We start from the raw sequence: 18,501 nt of genomic DNA on the forward strand, positions 1-18,501 counted from the left end.
CCCAGGACCCTGGCCAGCAGCAGTGGGCCCCGGGTAGCGCAGGACCTTGCAGGCTGCAGCGCCTAGGCCCTTAGACCTGCTTGGCTCCCTGGAGTCTGGGCCAGGCTGCGGCTCCGAGTCTCAGCACGGACCCTGCAGGCTGTTGTAGGGCCTGAGCAGGTGGCTCCATCACACTGTGCCTTGGTTTCCTCACCTGTCAGAGATGGCTAGAACAACGTGTGCCCCTTAGGAGGCTCTGAGCGTGGAGGCAGGTGCAGCACGGAGCGTTGGTATGTAGAACTCAGTAACGCCAGCCCTCACTGCCCACAGCCTTGGTCTAGGGGAGACGGGCCGGTCCTAGGCACCCTACACCTAGCATGGGTGTCTGCGGGACTCCATGGGCACTTTGTCCAACGCATTTCTTCCCTCTAAACCACTCCCGAGTCCTCCAGGGCCGGGCAGGGCCAGACAGAGGACAGAGCTCACAGCGCCACGGGAAGAGGACATGGGGGAAAGCTGGGAGCAGACAGGGATAAGGGCCTCCCTGTACCTCTCATGCCTGGGTGTGGGGCACTGCTCACTGGTCTGCACCAGGATGGAGGGTGGGAGTGCCCCAGTTTGAGTGCTGGGGGCCTGGTCAGCCACCCAGGCCGGAAGCCCCTGCATGTCATACAGGTTCTCTCCAGCAGGGAGCGCCCTCTGTATTTCACCCTCACCCTTGCTTTTCCTGAGGGGCTGCAGTGGCCTTTTCCTGGTCCAGCCATGCACAGCCGGCTTTGGCCTGGGGTCTACTGCTTCACCTGCACAGGGAGGGGGAGGTGCTTGGACTGGTGGGCTTAGAGATGAGGGGTGCAGCCCAGACCGGGTGAGTCCAGGGGCAGAGTGGGCAGGTGCACCAGGGTTTTCCTGGCCTTGAACACTGTTCGCAGGCCAAAGGGGACCTCAGGCTGCTTAGAAAGCATGCTTTGGGGGTCTGGGCCTGTGGAAGGTGGTCTGGGGCTCTGGACTGGACTCAAGGCGATAGCCTCCTGTGCTGGGCTTCCCTGGAGAGAGCACGTCCCAGGCTGGTCCAGTTTCATCCCGGACCCTCCGTGTTTCCAAAGGAGGGGTTGGACGTCCCCCAGGCCGGTGTGCCTGGCATGATCTACAGATGGCCTGACAAACTTTCTAAAATGCATGATTTCTTCTAGCATGTGTTAGAAAAACAAAACCAACATATCAAGCCTGCGATTTCACGGCTATTAACGCTTGGACAAGATCAGGTGAAAAAGAAGACGGTGAAATTACAGAAAATGGTTGAGTAAATGGTGGTATAGGGTCTGGGGCCAGCCAGCCCGGACTGACTCAGGTTTGGGACGTGCCCCCCCCCAATTGCTTTCCCACCATGCAGAGGCCTGGGGAGCCCAGGGCCACTGACATGGCTGGAGGAGGGAGGAGGGTGCTGAATGGGGAGGGGCTGCACACATCCCCAGGCCCAAGGAGCTCCCCCCCACCCCACCCCCCGCCCCAGGTCCACTGAAGATGCTACCAGCCTGGTCCGTTCCCACCGGTTTTTCCTGTCTGTCAGGAGCCTTGCAGGTCGGCTGTCAGGCTGGGCGGTGATTCATGCTGGCGGGGGCCCATTTGCCCTGCACCCTGCCCCCGGGTGAAGAGAGAAACCTGACCAGGCTCCAGCACAGATGGGAAACCCCACCCCAGGGCCCCCGGCGGGACAGGTGTGGCTGGGCTGCGGGCTCCCTCCCACACCCACACAGGCCTCAGGCCAGGGCGTCTGAGCCTGGCTTGGCTCTGTCCCCACATTGACACAGCAGCTGCCTCTCCCCTGGCCCGGAACCCAGGATCTAGGCTATCCTCCAGGGCGTTCAGCTCTGGGCTCTGTGCTGGGCGGGGAGCACCTGCTTTGACGGCAGGGCTGAGGAATTGGGATCCCCACCATACTCTGCCTCTCATTAGCTGTGGGGCCTCAAGCAAGTTGCTTTGCCTTTCTGGGCCTCAATATCTGTCTCTGGAAGAGTCATCTGCTCAGCAAGCATTTACGTGATTTGTAGGGCTCCCGAGACTTGGAGGCTGTCCCCACTGCCCCTACCTGCCTTGATGTCTCGCTGTCACCTGAAACAGAGGGGCAGGTATTCCAGGCCCCAAAGGCAGAGATCAGGGTCAGTCACAGATCTTCCATGTCTTCCCTGGTGGAGGGGCTAGGACCACTCAGGAGTGGGTTGGGCTCCCTCCCGGGGAACTCTCCTGTGGGGGGTGCCTGGGGTGAGCTGGGGCAGGGTGCCAGCAGCAGCAAGGGAGGCCCGCCCACGGGGCCCAATAACATGAGGACAGCCAGTGTCTCTGGAGCCGGCAGAGGCCTCCCAAAGGAGCTATTGCTGGAGGGCAAGGAATGAATTTCTGGCAGAGCAAAGAACCGAGGGTCCCAGGCAGGATGGTGCAGGTGGAGTGCGTCTTGTAGGGATCAGGGTGCAGGACAGCAAGCACCCCGGTGATGGGTGTGGACAGCCTGTGATCAGTGCCAAGCCTGACTGCCTGCCTCTTTCCCCAGCTGGGGGCCCCCACTCCTATTCTTTGGGCTGAGGGTGACATGGTGTTAGCAATCCTGATGGGGGAGGCAAGATCCAGATGGTGGGGGTGGGCGCAGTCTCCCCCCACAGCTCAGCTGCTGCTGAAAGCCCCCACTGAGAGGTACCAATTGAAGGTACAGGCAGGACTTGAATTTTTTGCAAGGGTCTGGGTACCAGGCCCACCCATCATATTCAGAGGAATACAGGTTCTCATCTTGAGTCCACTGACCACTGCTAAGGGACACATGAGTACAGGAATGCCCACTGGCTTGAGGGAACCGAGCTGAGCCTGGCGCTGCGGGCAAGGCATGCCCAAGACCGGACTTCAAGAGATGGAGAAGAGGGTGGTCCCACCGGGAGGAGGACCCAGGAGAGGAGGCCAGTAAGGTCAGCCACATCATCAGACGTACCTGGTGGAATCGGGGCTGGGGTAGCCTGCAGCCTGGATCTGGCCAAGGGCTATGATGTGAGCTGTGGGGGGCGAAGGGGGCAGGCCCTGAGCCATCGCCTGCCTGTCCCAACCTCTTGCCCAGAGAAGGGCACCAGGAAGGCTTTCTGAGCTGTACCCACACTCCTGCCTGGAGCTCCTGGACCTCAGGCGAAGCTGAGGCTGCAGGGAGTGAATAAGCCAGATCTAGGGCTGGATCCAGAGGCCCTGCCCCTGCCCTGGCCCTTTCCACCGTCATGAGGTTTCCGGCTCTCCCACCTCCCACCAGTGCTGAGACCTCATTCACTAGTACAAAAAGCAAATTAGAGGAGGGAAAAAGGCCCACCCGTAGTGAGCTGGGCCTCCTTCCTCTGGGCAGCCCCGGCAGGAGGCTGAGGGGACTCTGCAGGCGGATGGGCATCTCAAAGAGCAGGACAAAGTCCCCAGGCCGTGGTCACGATTACTCTATGAGCGAAGGTGGTAAAGAGGCAGGCTGTGCAGTCTGCCCTAGAAGAAAGCAGAAAGTCCTGAGGGCACCCACTCCCCAGTGGGCTGATCTCGCCCTCCTCACAGGGATGAGACCCTTGTCCTCAGGGGCACCTGGCCGCCTGCCATGAAGGAGCTTCCTGGAGCCCCAGAGCACGGGGTGACAGTTCCAGGGGGCCCATGGCAGCCAGGCGAGCCGAAGCTGTGAGGCTGCCCGGGCCTGTGTCCTCTTCTGTGGGTTGCTCTCTGACAGCATGGCAGGCAGTGCTGGCAACAATACCCAAAGCATGTCTGGCTAGAGTAAGCCCTCCACAGGCAAGAGCACCTCCAGCTCCCTCCTGAAAGTGTCTGTGACCCTGTGGCATGTCCCTGAGTCTGCCTCTGTGTAGCCAGAGGCCTGGGACCAACCTCATCGTCCATCCATCCATCCATCTATCCATCCATCCATCCATCCATCATTCAACAGCATGTCCTGTGTGAAGATCCCCCCACCCCCACCCTTTGTCTCCCTGTGCTGACCCTGCAGCCCATGGAGGTCTCCTGGGTGGTCGTTGGACCACCTGGTCGGAACCATCTCGGGGACTTGCTGGTCACACCCACACTTCCCAGGCCACTCTCCAGGATGTGGGCCTGGCTTCCGGGTTTTCAACAGGGACCCCTGAACTTCTGTGCCGTTTGGGAGGTGTTGAAGGCCCAGCCGAGGGGCCGGCAGAGCAGCTGACTGTGCTGAAGTTCTGTGGACCAGCCACCCGGGACTGTGCTTTCCTTGCTCTCAGGGATACAGAGGTCTGAGCAGAGGCTTGCTTTGTCTGAGCCCTGATTCTCCATCCAGACTAAGGGGACAGGCCTGTGAGGAGGTGATGGAGGTGGGGCTGTGCTTTACAGGACAGGGGAGTCCGGGCGAGGTCCCTAAGTGCCAGGCACCCTCTGCCTTAGATGGACCAGTGAGATCTCGGTCACTTTCTTCCTAAAGGAGAAGCTCCAGAGCTCCTGCACCTCGGGCCCCACAGCCTTCTTCTTCAGCCGCTTTTTGGGTTCCCACGGGCCTCTTCCCCCTGCAGCCTGGAGGTCTCCAGGCATGTGGTCAGTGCTCAGCTTTCCCTTACCTCTCTTGTGAGGGGCTTTCCTGGTGTAAGAGTCCCCAGCTGGAAGCAGCCCAGAGGACCCCATCGGGCCCAGGTCGTACAGCAGGGGACCAAGGATGGGAGGTGCAGAGGTGGATCGAACCCTTTCAGGGCGCCCTCACCCTTGCCATGGCTACAGAGCTGCTAATTTGTATGAGGAACCCCAGCCCTGAAAGAGCTTGTTCACACTAATTCTTTTCAGGGGTCTTCCTGCACCCAGGCCCCTCCTCCCATCTGGCATGATTAGCAGTAACTGCAACACCAGAAAAATTATTAATTTCCATCCATCAGGTTTACTTCTGGGAAAGTTTGCCAATTAACTCGGCAAGCCAAAGCGCCCAGAATAAAAGGGAGAGGGAGGCAGAGGCTGGGACCGCCCTTGCTGGGGACCAGGTGGGCAGGTCCCTGGGGAACTTGGAGGGTGAGGACAGAGGACTTAGGAGGCTGTTCCCAGCCTCTGTCCACCCATGGCACCTAGACAGTGGCGGGGGGCAGGGGGGCAATGCTGCCTCAGGCCTGCCCTCCCTGGCCCTGGCAGCATGTGTGTGTGTTGTGGGGGGTGACAGGGCTGGGAGCCCTGGCTCTGACAGTGCCCACACACAGACTATGAAGCCGTCTAGCACAGGGTCTGAAATGGCAGGAGCTGGTGGCCGAGGACCCCATGACTACCACGGTGCAGTTTTCAGGTTTCCAGATGTCCTGCCTGACAGTCCCCAGCCCTGGTCCTTCACCCACTTTCTTTCCGGCTTTTTTGCAAAGCTAGGCCCCTCCTCTTCCAACTCTCCCCAAGCCAGCTGTGTCTCTGGGGTTGGACTACTGCTGTCAGGACCCTCGCTTCCGCTCTGCCCCTTGGTCTGGGGGGCTGGGGAGGGAGCAGAGGTTGTCTGGGCCCTCAGGCCTTGGCATTGTATGTGCTGTCCTGGTTACGCGGATGGCGCCAGACAGAGTGTGACCCTCCAGAGGCTGCATAAGTGGGAATCAGGCCTACACCCAAGGCCAGGAGAAGGGGGCAGAGCATGGGCCAGCCTTCTGACACTGGGGGTCTCCAAAGGCAGTGCGCAGGCTGCTACTGGGCTTGAGGAAACTGCCCCACTGCCCATGGGGTGGGGTGGGGGGAGCCACTGTGCCCAAGGTCGCAGGGCCCTGGGGGAAGTCCTGCCCAGCAGGCTTCCGGATGTCTGGCTCAGGAATGTTTCCCCAGGCCCACTCTGCAACAGCCTGGGCCTGGAGTGACTTTTCACCGATTTTCAAAAGGCAGCCCAGAATATTCATCTCCTGCCAGCCTCAGGCCATGGTCTGCTCCTTCAGTTTCCTCTGCGTTTCCTGCTATCCAGGTCTGATTTCACATCAGCCATTCCCTGTCCCTCCAAATGGAGGGGCTTCGGCCCAACCACCTCCAAAGGTGCCCTACCTGCCCCCCATCAAACCCCAGAAGTACTTAGAGACGTAAATTAAAACAAATTGCATTTTTAAATCGCAAATAGGGGCTATTTTATAGCTTTTATTGCATAACAACCATTAATGAAGCATAGTCCCAGCCGCCTTAATTGCCTGGAGACTAAAGTTCAATTCCTGTTGTCCATGCAGGCTGGGGACAACGTGTGTCATATCCAAGTCACATCCACGCACCTGGCATAAGTGTAAATAAATTATGAGCAGGACGAAGGGCTTCAGGGAAGGTCCTGAAGTCTACGTGATGGAGCCCCTGCCTCCTGAGTGATGGATGGGTCGGGGGTCGTCTTCCCCTGCCCCCTCCCTTCCTGACCAAGGAGGGTACTCAGGGAGGACTGACTGAGACCGATCCCAGGAGGCTCAGCCCAGCCCAGCGACACACTACAATACCAGCCAGCCATCAGGCTCTCCCCTGCCCCTCCTGGGCACAGCCACAGCCACTTTCCTGGGCTTCTGGAACCACTGGGGAAGTGGGCCAGGAGGGTCAGAGTCCCCTGCTCTTTCCACAGTCTGTCCCCGGATTCTGCAGGAAGCTGGGTCATGTCTGCGGTTAGCAACAAGAGCTCCCAACCTCCTCCCTGGCAGGACAGGTGAGCCCACAGCTGCTGCCCGCTTGAGCAGACTGTTCAGCCAGCCACATGGGTGGGGCAGCAGCATTAGTAGTGAGACAATATACCCAACCGAAGGAGGGCAGAGGCCAGCAGGGGCCTGGCTGCCCAGGGAGGGACCAAAAGCAGGCAGACACCACTTGTGCTAGACTCCCTCTCCTGGCAGCCCCACCCATTCCTCAGGGCCCAGGCGGCCCATTCATCTTTAACTGTCTCTGGGCTGGTGCTGACCCACAAAACAAACAGGGATAGGATTCCTGGGGCAAGGACACCATGGTGAGGGGTCACCTGGAGTGGCCTTGGGGTAGGGGTGGGGGCTGTGCAGGAAGATTCTATCTCCTCCCCCCTACGATGCTGGCTCAGACTACTGCTCTGCAGTTCAGAGAGCTGGGACCTCTCCCAGAGGTGAAGGGGGCAAGACCCCAAGACGGAGATAGATTTGGGAGCCAGGCAGAAGTTCTGAAGGACGAAAAGGGGGCCCCACTCCGTGCGGAGGTCCCCACCGCAGCTGAGGGCAGAGGCATCCCTGGAGAAAGCAGGGGAGGGGTCGCTTCCTCCAGAAATCCTCTGTGCTATTGTTACACTTTCAGAGGCCAGGAAATTTTTCCAGGTTGTGACAACCAAAAAAAATAATACTAATAACCCCCCTCCCCCAGCAGCAGGAATTCTGGAAAAAGCAGCTGCTACCGCTTTGGGACGGAGGAAAAAACAAGGTCAGGCCCTGGGAAGATTTAATTTAAGGCGCGCACCGGCGGACCGCCAGCCACGCACCAGCATGCACGCCAGTGTTCCCACCGCGGGTTTGGGGTTCGAGGCCGCGGGCGCCAAATGGAGCGCCCCGAAGTCCCTCTGGCCAGGGGCGCGCCCCTGGCCCCCACGTTGCGGCCAGGGTCTCCCGCCGAGGTCCTGTCTAGCGGGGCTGTCACAGTGGCTCTGGCCTCTGCTTCCCAGCTGGCCTGGAACCAACCAGGGCAGAAGTGGGTAGTGCTGGCTCTGCCTTCTGCCCCCCGATCCTCGGGGAAGGGTTGGGGGCTAAATCTGTCTTCCACAAACCACCAAATAAATGGGGGGGGGGAGGGCGCCGCCGCTGTCGGGAGAATGAAGCCCGACCTTAATCAGAAGTGACAGGAGAATGGGCCGCGGGCGCTGATGGGCCAAGACTTCCATCCCACCTCCGTCCTCCGCTGGGTCGGCCGCCGCGCCTTGCTTCGCCGGGGAGGGACGGGCTCCGGAGTCTGCTCAAAGGGGTTGGCTGGGCCTGGAAAGTTCTGAGCGCTAATGCCCACTTCCCACGGGCCGCGGGGTGGAGGACTCAATGGGTCCTGGAAGCGGCTTTTGCTGCCGCCCTGGGCAAGCCCTCGTCGTCTCGGCGGCGCGGAGCACGCCCTGCCGGAGCGCAGTCGTTTTGCACAAAGTAACACGGATGCGCCTGCTGGGTGCGGGGTGTTCCGCCGAGGGCCACGGCTCCGCCTGCGCTGGGCCATTCGGAGGGGCACCCCTCTCTACCCACGCGCGCTGGCGGGGTAGGCTGTTCGGGCGCTGCGGAGCGAGTAGAGCCTTCGGTCACTGTGGGTGCTCCGAGACTCCGGAGCCTGTACTGGAATTTATACTCTTGAAGGATCCTGAGGTGCGGGCCTCAAGCGCTCGCGGGGAAGTAGCACCGCGTGCGGGGGCCTGCACAGCGTGGGGAGGGCGGGCGGGCGGAGCTGAACAGGCTGCGGGAGACCCGAGGCCCGCTGTTCCCCGGGGCCCAGCTCCCGCCCTGAGTGGCGCTCCCCTGACCACCCCCCTCCCGGGTGTGAGTTCCTGTCTCTCCCGCAGAAATCAACAAACAAATAATTCTCGGTATTTCCCAAACTGGGGAACCGGAGGTGAGGAGGAGGGATGGAGAAAGGAGGGGATGGGGTCGAACCCGCTGGTTTTTTTACTTTAAAAATTATGTATTTTATGTCACAATCGCTTTTCGTTAAGACCACAAACATCCAATTTGGCTTGGCGTAATAAAATCAGCCGGAGCTCCCTTAAACGGAGCCATTCCGGTGAATTAAGTTGTGAAATCTAATCTATTATATCCATAAAGGAGAATGCTTTCATTGTAAATTCAGGTTATAAAGAAACTACCTGGGCCGCCAGCCTCCCTTTCGGATTTGCTACTTGGAGGCTTATCAAATTACTTCAAAATGTTGGGCTACCCTCTCCATAGCTCATGGCAACAAAAATTAAATGTGGCAACATTTCTTTTAATAGTATGAAAAGGTCAGAAACAGCAGCCACAACAAGGGAGTATAATTAAAAAAAGCTCCCCCCCAAAACCTCTTCTCTGCGCTCAGAAGCGTGGTTACCATTTTCTCAATTAATTCGAGTTTTTAAAACAATTTAAATGGGGCAGGACTCCTTCACATTCCTCTCCGTCTCTTTCCGTCTCCTTGTTGGAGGCTCCCGGGTGGATCGCACATGGGCCCTGGAGCTCTCCCATGCGCAGACCGCCGGTCAATAGCATAGGGACTTCGTAGCTCAGCCCCAACTGTGTCCGAGGTCCCCAGCTGCAGCCTGCACACCAGGGCCGAAAAGGGGCCCGGGGAAGCCTGGCATTGGGGCCAGGCCCTCAGGCCCAGGCCGCCTGCACTCCTCAGCAGTGGCCGGGCCAGACAAAGGAGTCACCCAGGAGGGGTTAACCTGCCCCCCACCCTTCCAGGTCCTCTCCACCTCAGCCTCCTTTGGCAGCCTGGAGTAGGGAAAATGCAGCACCCTGATAATATTTATCTGGTTCGGAACTGAGGTGGGAGCTATTTGCTATCTTTCTTGAGATGGGGTTCTTGGGCCTAGGTCCTCGCTGGCCAGACCACCTCCCACTCCAGGACGATATCCGTTTGTGAGAATTAACTGGTTGTAGGCTGGGCAGGAGGGTAGCATAGCGTGCTGGCCAGAAGTGGGGGCTCCCCAAGGGCTCTCCACCCTCGCTCCGAAAAGTGGTGTTGGGGAGACAGGCAAGGAGTTCCTAATTCCCAGGTAACCGAAGGACGTGGCCTTTGTCAGGCCCAGAAGATTTACGAGGCGCCGATGGAGTGTCGGCCAGGCCTTGCCCAGGCTGCCTGCGCACCCCGTTTTATCTTTGATTTCCATCTAATTATTTTTTTCCTGCCACTTTCCACTCAATGTCCGGAGTGGTGAACAAAGGGAGTAAGGTGGGGGGATGGGGCTGCCAGGCAGCGGGGTGGGAGTCAGTGGGGGTTCCCCCCAGTACTGTGGGAGCCCCCTGAACGCCCCAGGCTCATGCCCAGTGCGGGCCCCCAGGAGAGCTAGGGGTGAAGGGTAACCAGACTGGGGCCACGGGGGACTTGCTCTCCAACTAGGCACCTGAGACGCTAGGCCAAGGTAGGGGCTGTGACCCCCGAATGGCTTGGAGCCCCGCACGTCTGCAATGTACTTAGCCTGCCACCCGGCAGGGCTTTCGGGGAGGAACGCCTGTTAACGCTGTTGGATGGCAGTAGAACGAAAAATATACTTTTCCCTAAATTGCAGTGGAGGGAGATCGACAGGCCCGGTGCGCCCAACAGAGGCGGCGGCGATGGCAGAGGGAGGCCGGATTTCTTTTCTGGCCGCTCGAAAAAGGTCTGCCCAAGCGGGTAAGAAAGGAGCGAAGCTTGCATTTTTTATGTTTAAAAAAGTGGAAAATGACCCGTAAGTCAACTAAAAACGGATGTAATTAGAGTGTAGGGAATTCGGGAGACCGTAAATCTTAGGCGCCTTTTCTACTGGGATCGGGAGCCTTTATGGCTTATTGAGTTTATTTCGAACGAAGTGAGGTCCCAGCCTTTGGTGGATGCGGGTTTGCGCCCGAGCGCCAAGCGGGGCCAGTGGGGACGCGAGCAACACGGACGGCGCACTCCCCTCATCTCCGGTCCCCCGAAGGTAGAAACAGAAACTGAGTGCTTTGCCCCCAGGAGGGGCCCTTTTTCCCCCGCCTGGTTACCACGATTTGGGACGAGCCGGGCAGGATCTCGCAGACTGGGCACTGGGACAGAACCCACTCTGGTGGGGGGGGATCCTTTTCTTTCCTGCCCAAACTCCAGTGAGAATATTCCGGCGTGTGCGGGAACCGCGAGGTGAAGTACTTTTCACAACGTGCTCCATTCGAGCCCCCACCGCATCCTGCCCTTTCTCCTCGGCCCTTTGTTCTAATTTATGCGACAGGCAGAGCAGGAGGAAAGGACACAAAATCACCCCTCCTCTTTAGCCATCAAACCTCTTAATTTTCAGTCTTCCCCCAAAGGGCAAGGAATAAATTCACTCCATGGGGGATTTTTCCCCACCGCGTGGAGGCCAGATCTCCAACTTTCCACGTAACGAGGACTCTTCCTTTTCTGAAAGTCTCCAAACACAACCCACCACCCACTACGTCACCTAAAGCTTTTTAATCAGGGGAGAAAGAGAAGGTTCACCCGCTCTTAAAGGATCCCCCAAGTAAAAGCGCGCGCCCTTTCCTCCAACCCTCCCCTTTGTTGTAAAAACTCAGTCCCGTCCAAAGAACAGGGGCGGGTGACCTACAGGTTCACATTCAGAAGAGTTCTCCCCCACCAATGATTCTCTGAGGACTTCTTTTGTTTGAAGTGGGCATGGGGGAGGGGAAGGAGCCTGCCCCAGGCCGAGTGCCGGCCCTCCCCAAGCCCCCTAAAAAAAAAAAACCCAAAGCCCGCGGGCCTCCCCTAACCGGCAAGTCCCGGGCTCCTGAGCTGGGAGGGGCTCACTACAGGACAAGGGGAGCTGCCGGCTAGCGTGGGGCCAAGGTCGGGTCTCCCCATTCCGAGTTTCCTTGGATCTCTCCTCAAAACTGAGCGGCCCTGGTCGAAAAACAATCCGGGTTTTCCCAGGGTTGGGGTGGGAGACTTCAGGAAACAAAGCCCCGTCGCCCGGGCTCTGGAGCCAAGGCAGGAGGCACGTTCCCTACCGCAAATTAAACGGAACCTAGAGAAGAGCGACAAGCTTTTCCAAAGAGGCACTTGCTCCAAGTCCCGAGGTAAAGTGGAAAACGGTCCTCCCACCGGGGGTGAGGGCGCACACCCTTCCGGCGTCCACCCGGCGTTTAGCAGCCCTCCCTGAGCCCCGCAGAAAGACACGTTTGCAGCGAAAGGCTCTTACACACCAGCGGGGTTTTTATTAGTTCCCTACCCAGAGTGCGCTCTGGGCGCGCGGGAAACAAGGAAAACGCACGTACCTGGCGGCGCTCCGAGGGCGGCCTCATGGGCCGCCGCTGGCGAGGGGACCCCCAGACGCCACTCCCCGCCCGTCCGGTCGCCCTACAGCCCTTCCCTCCCTCCGGGGCGATGCACCCCGCCGAGCCAGCTCTGCTGGAAGCGCGAGGAGCTTTCTGTCTGGGCGCCGCATCAATCTTCCAGCGCCAAGGCCTGTGCCTCCTCCCCGAGCAAGGGAGTGCAGAGGGTCCCCGCGGCCGGCAGACCCGGAGGGGAGCTCCGAGACCCGGGAGCGGCGCGTTCCGGCGCTGGGCTGCGGGTCCGTGCCCGGGCGCGTCCTTCTCGGCCCAGGCTCCCGCCTTCCCACGTTCGGGCTGAACTGCGGAGACGGACGCGGAGCCCTCGGGGAAAACGAGGCGGCGGCAACCGCCGCGGTCCGGGCAGGAGCCCCGGGGCGGGAGGGGTGCTGGGCCGAGAGGCCTGCGGGTTCCCCGGGCCCGCGGCCACCGCCCTCCAGGGCCTCCCGGCCCCGCCCTCGCGGAGGAGCCCCGCCCCGTCTCCGCCCCACGTCCGAGTCCTCTCGCACCGCCCCCTCCTCGCATTAAGCCCAGCGCCTCTCCCTCCACCTCGCGCCCGCGGCCGTTCTCCCACCCGCGCCGATTCCCCAGCTCCCCCGTGCAGCTCTACCCGCTCCCTGCGCTCTCCCCCACCCCCATCGCTCTGCCTCGCCCCCTCCACACCTCCCCTGTCCTCCGCCCCCGTCCGCGCCCCGCCCAATCGCCGCCCGCCGCCGCGGCTTCCTTTGTCTGTGCCACGGCCGCGGGCCAATAGGGTTGGTCGTAGACGTAGGAGGTTCGCATCTGGGCCAATGGGCGGACCGGGCGGGCGGCGAGGGGCGGTGCCGTCCCCGGGAGTCCCTTGCGCTGAAGGGAGGCTCGGGCAGGCCAGCGCTCGCGGCTGAGGCTGCAGCTCTGTATCCGCGTGATTCACGTCTCCAGCCCCCAGCGTTGTCTCCCTCTCTGAACCGCCCTCCGCTGTCCGGAAATGCGCCCCGGAATGTAGAGTGGAGGTGACCCCCGTGTGGCGGCTTCAGAACCACGGTTCCCTAAGGGATTTGGTTAAGAACAGCTCGTCGCGTCCAGCCCAGATCACTCCTGCGTCCCGGGGCCGCCCCACGCTGTGCGCTTTCCCCGAGGACTTGCAGAGAAATGCAGCGCAACGTGGGAGGGGGGGAAGGAGAGAAAGGTGCCCTGAGAGCGGTGACTTCACCGAGTCCCGGAGCCCTGGAGGGAGGTGCCCGTTAGAGGTGTTTCCGCCCCGAACTGGATCTCCAAGGGTCGGGTGGGAGCCCAGCAGCCAGTCCTGACCGCACGCACTGCCTGGTGACTGTCTCAGAGTCGCCCGAATGAGAAGTGGCCCCCTGTCCCCCTGAGCTGGGTCATACTGAGGGTGAAACGTCAGGACCCCAAGAGCCGGCGCCCAGGGGCTCCAGATCTGGAGTCTGTACAGCCAAGATCTGCTGCTCTTTGCCCCCTGCCCGAGGTTCTTCCCAGTTCAGCTATCGGAGGGGTTCTAGGGAAGGGTCTGCCTGTGCGCTTAGCAGAGCCCTGTGCGGATGAGAAGGGTTCTGGCCCTTTTGTTTCTCCCCTGCCGCCTCCCGGCACGGGTGCCGGGTGCCGAATTGCTGGTTGGGGATGGAAACAAAAAGCAGCCTGGTTTGCTTGTAGATGGAGGGCTCCTATCCACTCCAGTCCTGCACCTTCCTTGAAGGCAGCAGATACAGTTGGTCTTAACTCCAAGAACAGGGGGAACTACAACACTTGGTCCCAGGCCCCAGGGAGGGTGGCTTCCAAACTTTCCTTGGTTTCCAAAGCTCAGCTCAAAATGAAATGACAAATAAACCGAAATAGAAACCCAGGCAAAGCACTGGGTGGGTGGTTCTCTTTGAAAGTGTCCAGAGATTGGAATGTTGCCTGCTTTGTAGTTTCTGGTCCGTCCAGGGGTGAGATACTGTCACCAAAGTCACCATCTAACTTGCTGCTAAAGCTAGGTCACTACACATTGACCTCCGAGTCTCCACCTCAGGGTTTCTCACTCCAGAGTCAAGGGGACCCTGAGTTAGGCATGCTGCAGCCAGCAGCCAGCAGCCCGCTGGAGCAGGCAGCCCCTCCCAGCAGCCTGCCCTGGGCCAGACTGCACTGCAGCCCACAGACCCCATCCACATGGCCTTGGAAATTTAGCTCCCAGGGATTAAGCATCCAAGGCCACAAGGAGATTGAATCAAGATGGTCCAGACACTTCCTAACAGCGTCTACTCCCACCCTCAATGCCTACAAATGACGGAAAAATTTAAAAATCCATATAACCAGGAGAACAAGAAGGGTGCCCTCTGCAGAGCAGAAATCCCAAGGAGTCCAGGGGAGATGGGGCGGGGGAAAGACTGTTGCTCTGGCTTGAGGGAAGAAACCACAGCTAAAAGCACAGAGGCAGAAACTTCTGGCAGGTGGTGGTGGTTCGGAGGTAGCAACTGAGGGTGCTTGGGGCAACTGTCAGGGTTATCCATGGGGGTGTCTGTGTGGGTCAGCCCCAGCTCTGGCTGTGCTAAACAGCAAGCAGTGGACAGAGAAGAGATCCCACTGATGAGTAACACCTGCAGGGAGCCCCACATCCCTCAGAGTGGCCACTGATGCCCAGAGGCCCTCTGCACAGTCACGAGGCTGCTAACCACTTGTTGGACAAACAGGGAACCTCATGAAAAGAAGCACAAATCTGGAATTGCCAACCCCACGAGAAGCACCAAACCACAAACGAAGAGCTAACACATGAGGCAGGCTGGACTGTAGCTGTCCACCTCATCACTTCCCCTTCCTCCCAGACGTGGGCTAGATGCCATCATCCAAATTCCTTAGCAGGTAGATGTGGCCATGTGACCAGCTCCTGTCCAGCAGTGCATTAGTAGACGTGACAGGTGCCACTCCTGTGGCTGGCCAAAACCTCCCTCTACCTGTGGGCCCAGGTGACAAGGGAAGCTTCATGTTGAAGATCACAAGTCCCCATGAGCCTGGGGCTCAGCGTGACTGCAGAAGTGGAGGCCACTGTCACATTGGCGCCCTTGCATTGGGTTCTGGAGAGAAATCAGCTTCTCTGTTGCTTGGGCTGTTAGACCAGATTCTGGGCGTAGGAGCAATTTCACTTTCTGTGCTGGGTGAGTAACTGAGCCCAGCTCTTGGAGTAGGACAGTGGAGTAGGATTTCTCATCTACCTCCTTGCTGTGGCCTCTGGGTGGGTGGGGTGCACTCCTCCTCTTAACTCTTGCTTTGGCCACTGGGATGTTGACAGATGTGAAGCGAGCAGAGGCTCAGAATGTGCCAGCATGGTCAGCCTCATCCATGGGAAGACTGTGCCTATGGAAGAGTGACCTCATGCTAATGGGGAGCCACTGGCCCAAGTAGGACAGGAGAGCCTGATGGGAGTGGCCCTGAGCTCAAATGCATACGTCAGTAATTGTTGTAGACACGGCACTTTGCAGTGTTTGTTATGCAGCATTGCTGGGGCAACAGTTGACTAATACGCCCCCCTAACTAATACAGAAATAGGTACCCAGGGAACGGGTGTGACCAAACCCCAAAATATGTGATGTTGGCTTAGTGGTTGGCTGGTGGGTGGTGGGGAAACGGATCTGGTGAGCTGGAAATAATAACACGCTTCCCTTGTTACGTCGTGGCAAAACATCTGGGAGAACGGGGAGGTGACAGAAAGTCAGAATATCAGTGCGTGCTGGCTGATCATGCATGGCGTTCCCAGGAAGTGAGGCCCAGTTTGCAGTCAGAGGTAACCCAGACATTTGAGATCACAGGTAGGAAGAGCCCAGTGTTGATACCTCAAACAGTGGTTGTTGCTCAGAGGCCTCCATGAAGACACTCAGTCCAAAGGTAGCACAAGGACAGCTACGGCAAAGGTTGTATCAAGGATGAGATTGGCGGGGTAGGTGGCGGGGGGAGGGCGTGGTGTAGGGGATAGGTAACTTGTCTGTTAGCTGGACCACAAGGACACACGTCTGGATCCAAGGAGAGGTGGCACATACCTGAGAGACTGGACTTCAGGCTGGGTCATCTCTCTCAAGATGGGGTGATCTTTTCTCCATGTGGAAAGAAGCCTGGAATGTCTGGAGGTCAGAGGGCAGACTGTCCACCAAAAGCTGTTTCCCGTCCCACGGGGCCCTTGGCTGCACTACATTTCCCAGGATCCCTTGCAATAGGTGTGGCCAGGTAACTGGTTCTGTCCAACAGAATGTGGCAGAAGCAATGTGTGCCAATTTCAGGCTGCACATAGACTTCCCATGAATCTTCTTCTATGGCTCCCCATGCCACAGCCCGACCGGGGACAGTCAGAGCCACCATGGAAGTCATGTGTTGCAGATGGGACCCCACCCTCAATTGGAGCACTAGCCCTGCGTAAGCCAGAGGTGAATCAGCTTCTAGTTTACGTGAACAGTTTATCTGGGCTAGCCTGTAGTAACACATGAGGAAATGAGGAAGCAAGGGTTTTCAGAACACGTGGAATGTTTGCAAGCGGTGTCAGTCATCCCCTCCCAGAGAAAAGAAAAAGGATTTTATCCTTGAAAGACCGCATCTGGGGAAGTGAATGCTCAGATGATTTTTGCTTTCTTCCTTATAATTGTATAGATCAGACAAATTTTTACAAGGATATATTATTTATGTATTCGGGGGGGGGAGAACAAAAAATAAAAGGATACTTCCCCCAAATCAGCTAGCTATCTTGGGACATAAAAAATCTGGACACAAATAAAACATATTCCACTGGTGGGCCAAGGTGAAGAACAGCCACAGCTGAGCCTTGAACATATGAGCTGGGAGGTCAAGCTGAAGAATTCTCTAAAACACCAAGTAAAAGACGAGTTATAATGTAGGAAGGAGAAGTTAAGAAACATGGAAAATAAACCCGTCGTTTTCTACATCCAGTTATTTAAAAGGAACCCAAAGGACAGAAACTAGAAGGAAAGTACTGCTTCCAGGAAGAAAAGCACCCTGGGCTCAAGAAGACAGGTGAGGACATTTTAGAACAGAGGAGAAAGGGATCAAACACAATCTCCCAGTGGCGGGGAGCGTGGGGGGGAACAAAACAAAACAGGTTGCGTCCAAGAAAAGAAGAGAAGAGAAGGATAAGCCTAACGTCAGACACGGAGGCAACGTTGGACGTCCAGCAGCCCAGGGCACCTTTACAGTGTGGAGGGAGAGTTATCGGAGCCTGTAGTTCTCTGCCGGGCTCACAGCCGGTCAGCTGGGAGGAAAATCAAACCCTTTTTTGGGTCATGCCAAGTGTTGGGAGAGTTTATTTCCACCAAATACTGTCTGAAGTAATCGCTAGATTAGATACTCCATCAAAATGAGAAATGAATCCAGGAGGAACGTTGGGCTACGGGGGCAGCAAGACTAGTTTCATCCGGGATGCATACTGGGAAATGCTCTTCACAGTCTGGAGGAAACTCCTGGTGCCCTCATGCTGGGCAGTGCAGGGGAGGGGAGGGAAATAGGACCTGGAGGCAGTGGTCTTACTGATGGGTACAGCCTGGGTACTGATGAATTCTCGACTTGGGTAAGGAAAGGTGAGTTCAAATATGCATGTGAAAAGTTTAAAGTAACCACTAGATGACTAGAAAAATGATGTAAAACTTCCAAACCATGAGAAGAAACAAACTGGGACAAAGACAACTTGCTGTATCTCACAAAAGCAGGAAATGGGGGGCGGGGTGGGGAGGTCGGAACAGCAGGAAACATGCAAATGAAAGTCGGAAGCTGGATCACACGAAGAGGTTTCAGTGCGGCTGTCATCACAATCAATGCTGACCAGTTAAAGTCATGCATTAACGGACAGAGATACTTGGGACAAAACAGACCCCTCCCAACTTCTGAGTCTAGTGAAGGACCCTGGGTCTAGGAGATGCTGTTGGACTTCTGAGTCACCAAGTCTGGGGCTTGTCACACCTCTAGCCTGTGGTACATTAAATTTCATTATTGTTGGTGCCAGTTTGAGGCAAAATTTCTGCTACCCTCACACCCACCCAGTAGAAAACACTGCAAAATGAAAGAAGGGAAAAGCGACACTATGCAAGGATGTCTCTCAGATGTACAGCCCTCAAATTCTCACGTAATGAACACCCACCCACCTGTACCCCCCATCCCACCCCTGGGCAGCCAACGCCCAGATCCAAGAGGTCTCTGTAAAGGGACTTATTGATCAATGAACAAAGACTGTTTTTCACACATATGGACCAAGCACAAAAAGTTGACCATTTATTGGGCCACCAAAGAAATCTAATGGATTAACAAAGCAGAAATCACACAGTTCACTTTTTTTTTTTAACAGGACTTTAATGGGGAACAGTGTGTACTTCCAGGACTTTTTTTTTTTCCAAGTCAAGTTGTTGTCCTTTCAGTCTTAATTGTGGAGGGCGCAGCTCAGCTCCAGGTCCAGTTGTCGTTGCTAGTTGCAGGGGGCAGAGCCCACCATCCCTTGCGGGACTCGAGGAATTGAACCAGCAACCTTGTGGTTGAGAGCCCACTGGCCCATGTAGGAATCGAACCGGCAGCCTTCGGAGTTAGGAGCACGGAGCTCCAACCGCCTGAGCCACTGGGCCGGCCCCCAGTT

The 18,501-nt window shown here is 57.6% G+C and overlaps 1 long non-coding RNA gene across 1 annotated transcript; it reads right to left on the reverse strand.

Moving 5' to 3' along the window:
* Positions 1-6,067: 6,067 nt before the first annotated feature.
* On the reverse strand, positions 6,068-12,515 carry LOC141568896 (uncharacterized). The gene is made up of 2 exons (XR_012492188.1): positions 7,751-12,515; positions 6,068-6,209 (listed from the first exon to the last, which is right to left on the reverse strand). It is a non-coding gene; the product is annotated as an uncharacterized LOC141568896 (long non-coding RNA).
* Positions 12,516-18,501: the final 5,986 nt, after the last annotated feature.

This window comes from Rhinolophus sinicus, linkage group LG15 (genome assembly GCF_036562045.2).
Source record: "Rhinolophus sinicus isolate RSC01 linkage group LG15, ASM3656204v1, whole genome shotgun sequence".
In the NCBI taxonomy this organism is placed as follows: domain Eukaryota; kingdom Metazoa; phylum Chordata; class Mammalia; order Chiroptera; family Rhinolophidae; genus Rhinolophus; species Rhinolophus sinicus.